We start from the raw sequence: 10,660 nt of genomic DNA on the forward strand, positions 1-10,660 counted from the left end.
GTAGGTAAAGAAGAAAGAGGTGGGGGGAGGTCGGATGGGCAGTAGTGAATGTATGTAGAAGAGGAGGGTGAAGACAAGAAGGCAGGATGGGAGGCAGAAAGAAGGTGGGGAAGGAGAAGAGAGAGAGAGCCAGATAGAAAGGGAGAGAGAAGGAGAGAGAAAGAGAGAGAAAGCGAAAGAGAGAAAGAGAGAGAGAGAGAGAGAGAGAGAAAATCAATTGTACACATTTTTAGTTAATTTGGCCATCACTATCTTGGTGCAAAACAAGAACAACAGCAACAATAACAACAACAACAACAGCAACAACAACAACAACAACAATAACATCAGTAACAACAAACAACAGCAACAGGAAAGTCTGAGGCCACAACGATAACGGCAATACCAACAACAGTAACACCAGCAACTATAACAATATTAATCACATCAAAGCAATAAGAACAACGATAACGGCAATAATAATAACAACAACAAAATTAATAATAATAATAATAATAATAATAATAATAATAATAATAATAATAATAATAATAATAATAATAACAACAATAATAATAATAATAATAACAATAATAATAATAATAATAGTAATGATAATAGTAATGATAATAATAATGATTATGATAATATCATTAATAATAATAGCCAAAATGGTGAAAACAGAATGAACAAAAATAATGAACAGATATATTAAAAAGGAAAAAAAAGAATAAAATCCTTACCAAAAACAAAATGAAATAAAATAAAAAAAATATATATAAATTCTGCCCCTCCCCTCCAAACAAAACAAAATACAAACACTCAGCCACCTCCCGACTCGCCCCACCCAACCCACCCCAGCACCGACCTAAATGTGTTATAAGCTTATGAGAACACTGGCAGCTACGTTATAAAGTAGGTCAACAGAAATGAACGTGACCTAGTTAGAGCACTAAGAATAGATATCAATATGTATATGTGCTAATATATATATATATATATATATATATATATATGTACATAAATGTATGCATGTATATACGATATATATATATATATGCGTGTGTATGCATGTATATATATATATATATATATATATATACATATATATACATACACCCATATATATATATATATATATATATATATATATATATATATATATATACACACATACATATATACGTATGTTCGTAAGGGTGGAGGGGTGGGGATGGAGAGGTCGGCAAGGAGAGACTTGAGGGTGTGGTGAGAGATTTGGGGAGCGGCGTGGGTGCGTCAGTGGAGGTAACTGAAAATAAATCACAATTTGTCATCTTAATATCTGTTATAAGATGAATTATCTACGTATATACGTATATACTCACACATTCACATATATATATATATATATATATATATGCCTGTATGTACGTATATATATATATATATATACTACACGCACATTCACACACATGCATGCATGCATATATAGATACCTGGATGTATTCTACATATATATATATTATATATATACACAACATTTATACACATGTATAGGTGAGAGCACAGATTCTTATTCGTGTTTACACCGAAATATCATCTAGAATATCGCATAAATTTAAGTATAGTTATACTCCGAGTTGCCAGTTTATTGGGTGCACATTGAAACATGCAACTCACATTGAAACTCACGCACATTCTGGTCTATGTATATTAACGGCGACTTAAGTAGATCTGTACATACCTGCGTGGTTTTGTATGTGTGTGTGCGCATGTGCATGTGCATATATATATATATATATATATATATATATATGCATCTATAAATATAAGTATATAATATATGTTTGTTGTTTATGTGTGTGTGCGTATGTGCGTGCATTTATGTATACATATCTGCATGAATATATGTATCTATGTATATATGTATATATATATATATATTTTTTCATATATACATACACACATACATACATCTATATATATTTCCTATACACACTCAAGTGGTGCGTATACGTACATATACAAGTGCAGTGTACATACATACACACACACATGCACGCACACACACACACGCACGCACACACACACACACACACATACACGCATACACGCATATACACACGCATACGTACACACATCTGCAGCCAAACTATCCTTACACAGTCGCTATCATCACCACCATCATCATTTTCTTCACAGCCACCACCACCACTAATCACAAAAACAACAACAACAACATCACCGTCATCATCCCCATCACCTTCCGTACCATCATCATCACCATCGTCACCATCATTATCGGACACCACCACCGCCATCAGCCCCCCCCCCCATGCCGGTCCGCGATCAGTAGGTTACCGGAAGCTGGTAAATAGAGAACGTTCGTTTTATATGGTTTCTGTATGAGATATGGAAAAGATGGTTATAATGTTTGAACGGCCAGTTGCTTACAGGTTCATGGTGATGGAGACGACGGAGGTGGCGGTGGAGATGGCGGAGGTGGCGATGGGTGCGGTGGTGGTGGTGGTGGTGTGGTGGTGGTAGTGGAGGTGATGATGGTTGCCTTGGTGGCCGTTGGTCGTGGCGTTGGTGTTGGTGACGGTAATAGAACCAGTTTTGGTAGTGTTAGCGGTAGTGGCGGTGTCGATGGCAGCTGCGGCTGTGGTGGTGATGGTGGTGGTGTTGGTGGTGGTGGTGGTGGTGATGGTGGTGGTGATGGTGGTGGTGGTGGTCGTCGTCGTAGCTGTGTTAGTTGTGGCAATGATGATGATGATGATGACAGTGGTGCAAAGGTAGGTGTATGTGGTAGTTGTGATAGTGATAGGGTGGTGGCGGTAGTTGTGTTGGTGTCGGTGTTGGTGTTGGCGATCGTACCACTTGGTGTCGGTCTCGGTGGTGTTGGTGCTGGTGGCGGTGACGATAGTGGCCTTGTCAGTGGTTGCAGCGGCGGCGGCGATGTTGGCGATGGTGGTGATGGTGGTGATGGTGGAGGTGGGAGTGATGGTGACTGCTGAGGTGGAACCAGTTGCTGTTGTTGGTGGTATTGGTGCTGGTGTTGGTAGTGGTGGTGCTGAGGTGGTGGTGGTTGTGGTGGTGGTGGTCGGTGGTTGGAGTGGCGGATGGTGTTGTTATATCGATTGGTTTGTTCGTCCCTGTACTAGTCAAGTAGCTATGTAATTGCTACTTAGTTTATCGACATTTTTTTGCGTTGTGGGTTGGGGAGGAGAATGGAGTGGCAGAATAACGAGGAGAAACATAATGATAAAAATATGAAAAATAATAATTATAAAGAAAACAACAATAATTTGGAAAGCGTAAGGACAGTGACTAAATTGAAACAAGAACCACTTTGCCTTAGTTCTACATCACACTTTACAGAGCTTGTTTGTTTGCTTGCTTCCTGCTCTTACTTGATGAGGCTGGAGTTTATTCCAGGTTTGTGGTTCCAGAGACGTCATCATGCGTAGAGCTGACTAGGTCCACCACAGCTCTCCATCGCTGGTGGTTCCATGCCAGCTCTAACTGCTTGTTTGTCTGCTAGCTTCCTCATCTTACTTGATGATGTTGAGGGGTCATTCTAGGTTAGCGACTCCAGAGACGTCATCATGCGTAGAGCTGACTAGGTCCACCACAGTTCTTCATCGCTGGTGGTTCCATGCCAGCCCCCACTGCTTGTTTGTCTGCTAGCTTTCTCCTTTTACTTGATGAGGTTGAGGGGTCATTCTAGGTTAGCGATTCCAGAGACGTCATCATGCGTAGACCTGACCAGGTCCACCACTGCTCTCCATCGCTGGTGGTCCTATGCCAGCCACCACCGCTTGCTTTTCTGCTAGCTTCCTACTCTTACTTGATGAGGTTGGGGGGATCATTCCAGGTTCATGGTTCCAGAGACGTCAACAGGCGTAGCGCTGACCAGGACCACCACTGCTCTCCAGAGCTGGCAGTCCCGTGCCAGACCCACTGCATCCCACAGAGACGTCACAATAATGCTTACTTTTCTCCTCTTCTCGTTTTATTCTTATCTTTTTATTCTTTCACTGGTTTCAATCATTAGACTGCAACCATCCTGGGTCACCACTTTGAATAGTTTACTCAAATAAATCGACTGTGGTAAATATTCTTTTAAAGCCTGGTACTTATTCTATAGGCCACTTTTTCCAAAAACTGCTAGGTATTCTGTGAATCATGTGATGGTATAAATATGTGCAATGCCAATTATCTCTGTGTAAAAAGGGGATCCAACTTAAGTTTATGAGTCATGTATTCTTATGCATAATATTCATATAATGCATCTGATTGATATCCAGAGATAAAAACTTACCCAGATTGGAAGAATGGCAGAGTGAGTAGGAGTAGTGTTTGAAATATTGAAATAAGAATTGTTGTTTCTTAATACCGGATTAGGATAAAGCATGACTTTTGAATTAAAACAAACCATGGAAGAACTCGAAGTGAAAACATCACTGAAGAATATCCGTATACCACCAAAGAAAATCTACATCGAGCATTTCATTAATAAAGCAGTAAACGTCATGAGGAGAATGAAGTGGAAGGCCTATTTTTTCGATAAAAGTACGTCCGCTCTTGTACGGATGACAGTTACAGTTTTAGATCTTACAAAATCCCACCGCATATTAAAAACCAAGGTAGATTTGAAAATGACCTCATAGAATTAGTTAAGAATGTCAGATTCAACCATAGATTTAACAGCTTCCAACACAAATTACAAACATTTCTTGAAATAAAAAAAATCTTCAAACGCTTGTATAAAAGCAGATAAGACAAACATATTTATGAGATAGATAACTACGCACATAACAAACTGCTAAACTGTAACTTGGCCACAGCGTATATTCAAAGTTGAGGCAAAAAACTTGTTATGAAACTTAAAATTGAAAATAGAGTAGAACGACTCGCCCAACGAAAAAATTTTGTAACCCTGAAAGACTTCTAAGGCAATTTTACGCAAAAACTTAGTTGCAAAATTGATAAATCCCACGAAAAGTGAAACATGTGTTATTAGCAAATCTATATTAGACAACATCATACGACACATCAGACCTTCCTCAAGCCTTCCGCAATGAATATGTAGTAGTGCAACTGTTGCATGGTTCAAGAACATTGAAGGTAAGTTCAAATGCAAATCCAGCCAGTTCGATATCATGGAGTTTTAGCCCTCGATCTCTAAAAGCTTACTTCAAATGGCAATTGAGTTTAGTTAAGCATATGATACTGTCACTAATACTGATGAAGTCGTTATAATGAATGCAAGGATGTCATTACCTTTTCATGATAATTTCTATTGGGGGAAGATGAATGAGAATGAGCTATTTGATGTCGTTATAGAGAGCTATGATGATAGAAAGATAGCGGGTCTGGTTGGCCTTTGCATCCTGGATGTTATTAAAAACGCGATAGAAGCTGACCTGGAGCTATATAGGGACGACGATCTTGGGGTGGTACAGAGTAAAAATGGACACGATTTGGATATGAAAAACAATATGCAAAAATTAATCCAATTGAACCTAACGACCACATTTAATACTAACCTTAAAGACGTTAATTTCCTAGACATTAATATAAATCTTAGCACAGGCAAATTTAGACGCTACCATAAACCAAATGACAATACTACATATATTGGGTTCAAATTTCGGCACAAAGCTAGCAAATTTAGGGGAGGAGCTAAGTCGATCACATCAATGCCAGTACTCAACTGGTACTTATTTTATCGATCCCGAAAGGATGAAAGGCAAAGTCAAATTCGGCAGAATGTGAACTCAGAACATAAAGATGGACGAAACGCCGCTAAGTACTTTGACCGGCGTGTTAATGATACATGAGGCTAATAACATCATAAGACTTGGAAGGCAACTCCTTGAGCAACACTCTTTGTCTGATAACCTAGAATACATGCCCAAAGAAGTCGCACGATTCTACCACAACGTATCATCAGTTGAAAGGATGGGCCTATATGAACAAAAGACTATGCATGGATATGTTAGAAGAAAGCTCCGTGAAGATAGTAACATCGATCATCAAAGCAATCTATCATGGACCAATAGCCGGATTAGAAACTTCCATTTTGAAGGGTATGCGTTTGCAATCCAGAAGCAGAAAATATCAACCAAGTACCTGATACACAAAAGGGATAGAGATGCAGGAAAAACCATAAAATGTAATAACCGATGCAGATTTGTGGAGTTCACACTGAAGATATCACCCACATCATAAGCAGTTGTCCGAAAATGTCATCACGGTAGTATCTACCAATAAGACATGACATTGTAGCTAGGACACTCAATAATGAAATCTGTCAGAAGGATAATCCCGAGGACAAATAAATAGGAACCCACAATATGATAGAAGCTATAGCCACTCATAACAGAAAGGAATACTGGTGGAATGTACCAGTGAATGTACCAGTAAAATGTAAGCACAACAGACCTATATAATGATTTGGGATAGAAAAGAGAAACTGTGTACAGCTGTGGAAATTAGCTGCCCAGTGGATGTTAACATAAAGCTGAAGATCCATGGAAAAGAGAACACCTATGCTGGACTATTGAGAAATCTGCAGTTACGCTAACTAGATTACAAGATCAAGTTTATACCTGTAATTATTGGGGCCCTGGGATATCTAACACACTGCCTAAATACCAATCTTGAGAAATTAGGCTTCTTAAAACCAGAAAGGAGAAAGCTAATTCGAAGACTAAAGATCCAATCCATCACTAGAACTGTAAAAATCTGTAAAACTTTCCAGAAGTTCATCATTTAAATATACATGAACATGCAACTATATGAATGAGAATACATACATAGAACATACATACATACATACATACATACATTCATACATACATACATACATACATTCATACATACATACATATATACATACATATATACATACATATATACATACACACATAAATACATACATACAAAAATACCGTTGTTGAAGTTGAAATTCCAATGAAGGAGCCTTGAATCTGCGTTAGAAACCGGTTATTTCGCTTTTGGCAAGAAATCTTGAAATAAAACTGAATAATACACACACACACACACACACACACCCATATATATATATATGTAAATATACATAGATACATACATTCATACATACATACATTCATACATACATACATACATACATACATACATACATACATATACATACATACATACATACATACAATATATATGTATACAGAGTGTTCGGGCCAAATCTGAGAGATTGCATGAAAGGGAAAGATACGCTAGATCTCATCAAAAGAATATTTCGAAAAAATAAAAAAATATCAACTAGAATATCGCTGGAAGATAATTTACTCGGAGTAGCCGCTCTCACCTTCCACCACGGACTCAACATAACACCGGAATCTGGCACATGCGTTCCTCACAGTCTCCCAATGAAGATCTTCGAGCCCCTCGTTGATGTTAGCCACCTGCTCGGCTGGTGGGATTACAATCGGGAGAATTAGAACTCTTGAAATTGGCGCTGAAGATGTCGCAAAAAGTTCTCCGACAACCACGTCTGGCATATATGTCTGGCCACTGATCTAAGAGAGAGTTTGTAGCTGCTGCCCTTAGGTTACCTTCGTACCTTGCAGTAGGTTCATCTGGGATCCCGGAAAGCAGCTTGTCTAGAAGTTTTTTGAAAATGTCCACATCCGCATCATGTAGATCTCTTAGTTTTCTTGGCAGTTTGTTGAACAGCTGAGGGCCCCTGAACCCCAAGCTATTACAGTATCTGCTCCTCACCCTGGATGTGGAAGACGGGACCTTTGGCACCACACAGTGACGTCCTGTACGGGGATTGGAACAGCTCTCAATTCCAAAATTTGGTGCTAGTCCCTCCAGGATTTTCCATATGTATATCACTGCATATCTCTCTCGTCTTCGTTCCAAGGAGTACAAATTGAGTTCCCTAAGCCTCTCCCAATAGTTCTTTTCTTTCATGGTGGAAATCCTCTTGGTGAAATGTCTTTGGATTGTATCAAGCTCTGTGGTTAGTTTGACACTATGCGGTGACCACAGTTGGGAGCAGTAGTCCAGGCGGCTTAGGGCAAATGTCCTCCATAGTGTCAACATGGTCTCGCAGTCTCTTGTCCGGAATGTCCTCAGGATCCAGCCAGTGAGTCGTCTGCACTGTCGCCACCTTCGCGATGTGTGAAGAAAAAGATGCATCGTCACTCATGTCTATATATATATATATATAATATATATATCATATATATATATATATATGCATACATACATATATATACACACACACACCATATAATATATATATATATATATATATATAATATATATATATATATATACAACATACATATATATACATGAGTGTGTGTGTATGCATGTATATATATAGGAGATATATTGTATCGTCTCAAATTTAGTCTGAACACTGTATGTATATACATGTCTGTGTGTGTTTACATAACACACACACACACACACACACACTTATATATACATATATATAGGTATATATATATAGGTATATTTAGATATATATATATATATATATATACACATATATGCATATATATATATACACACATACATACAAAATGTAGATATGTTACGTGTGTGTGTACGTATTTGTATATCTAAATTTGCACGCTTACATGTGTACATGTCTGTGAGAGAGTGTGTGTGTGTGTGAGAGAGAGAGACAGAGAGAAAAAGAGTGTGTGCGTGTGTGTGTGTGTGTGTGTGTGTGTGTGTATGTGTGTTTGTGTGTGTGTACGCGTGTGTAGGCGCGCGCCCGTGTATATGTGTATGTACAATGTAAACGATAGGAAGCAGTGAAACGAAATATGATACATCCGGTAAAATCAATAAGCATATATTTACCCAACCATAGACCTATGTTTCTCCCATTAATACTTTTTAATCAGCATTATAATGAGAAATGCTGTATTTAAAATCTGTAAGTCTCTATGCCTGCTTTCGATGTTGTAAAGTGTAATTTATCACAAACTGTTATGGAAGGGGAAAAAATAAACCCACACAAAATCCTTTAGTTTCTAAACGCACAAATTCGTCACCAACGTTGAACATCGTGGATTTCCAGTTCACACACGAGTTTGGATGTGGGTGATGATAGTCTTAGAAACTCTATCTGCATGTTCAATCATGATATATTAATGAAAACACACATACTGACGGACACAGACATATATGTATGTATGTGTGTATGTATATATGTATGCATGTATGTTTTTTTTCTGTGTATGTGTGTATATATATATATAATATATATATATATATATATATATACTTTATTTAAAGCAGCAGAAAATTCAACAAAACCTGTAGTCTGAGTTTCACGTTTCCGTTCGTCGGACAGTTTTTGCAAGATTCTAGCAAAAACTGTCGACGAACGGAAACGTGAAACTCAGAGTAACAGGTCTTGTTGAATTTTTCTGCTTTAAATAAAGCATATTACTCTACCACTGGTATTTGAGTACTCTTTTTTCCACCTTGTTTATGTGTTTACTCCGGTATATATATTATATATATATAATATATATATATATATATATATAAATTAATATATTATATACTCTTTTACTTGTTTCTTGTTACTTGTTTCAGTCATTTGACTGTGGCCATGCTAGAGCACCGCCTCTAGTCGAGCAAATCGACCCAGGGCTTATTCTTTGTATCCTAGTACTTATTCTATCGGTCTCTTTTGCCGAACCGCTAAGTTACGGAGACGTAAACACACCAGCATCGATTGTCAAGTGATGTTGGTGGGACAAACACAGACACAGAAAACACACACACACACACACACACACACACACACACACACACAGACGCACACACACACACATACACATACACACACACATGTGTGTGTGTACGTACAAGGTCTGTGATATTTAGCTATATACGTTTATGATCTCAGTTCAGATCCCACACTCACCATCGACATGATCTTTCTTCTTTACTAGGCTTCAATATACACACACGCGCGCGCTCACACGCACATACGACATAAGAAAATAGACACACTTATAATAATTAAAATGTATTTAAATCTGAAATTATACATTCAAACTATTCATTAATTGTTATAATGTGAATATCTAATATTTAGTAGACCTGCTCTTTGCATTTTGCCGTGCTAGGACCCTATTAGGCACGTTACTGATCAGATGACGAATATTTTCTTGCGGAATTTCTTGCCAAGTTTCATGCAGTAATCTCAAAAGATCTGGCTTTGAAGATGTTTTCTTGTTCTTTTTATGAAGTGTCCTGTCCATTATGTCTCAGGGGTGTCCAATAGGTTTCATATCTGGTGACTGGCTTGGCCATGGAAGCTTTTTAAGGCCATTCTCATCCAACAAATCTTGGGTCATTTTAGCCGTGTGACAAGGAGCCCAATCTTCTGTAAATAAAGAGTCTTCTTTAATCATTTCATCTCTGGAGAAGATTGGAAAGAGGCCTTTCTGCAATATGGACATATATTTGAGTTTATGTTTCCTTCACACTCCATCAGTTCTGATCAATCATTGCTTTAAATTGCTCCCTTGACCATCACAGAATAGCTGCCAGTTTCATTGTTGGCTCCAATCTTTTACATCAATTCTTGACACAGAGTCTCTAGACCCACACTCGACCACTGTCAGGAAATACAGCAAATCTGGATTCATCAGATAATATGACGGTG

Source organism: Octopus sinensis, linkage group LG22 (genome assembly GCF_006345805.1).
Source record: "Octopus sinensis linkage group LG22, ASM634580v1, whole genome shotgun sequence".
In the NCBI taxonomy this organism is placed as follows: domain Eukaryota; kingdom Metazoa; phylum Mollusca; class Cephalopoda; order Octopoda; family Octopodidae; genus Octopus; species Octopus sinensis.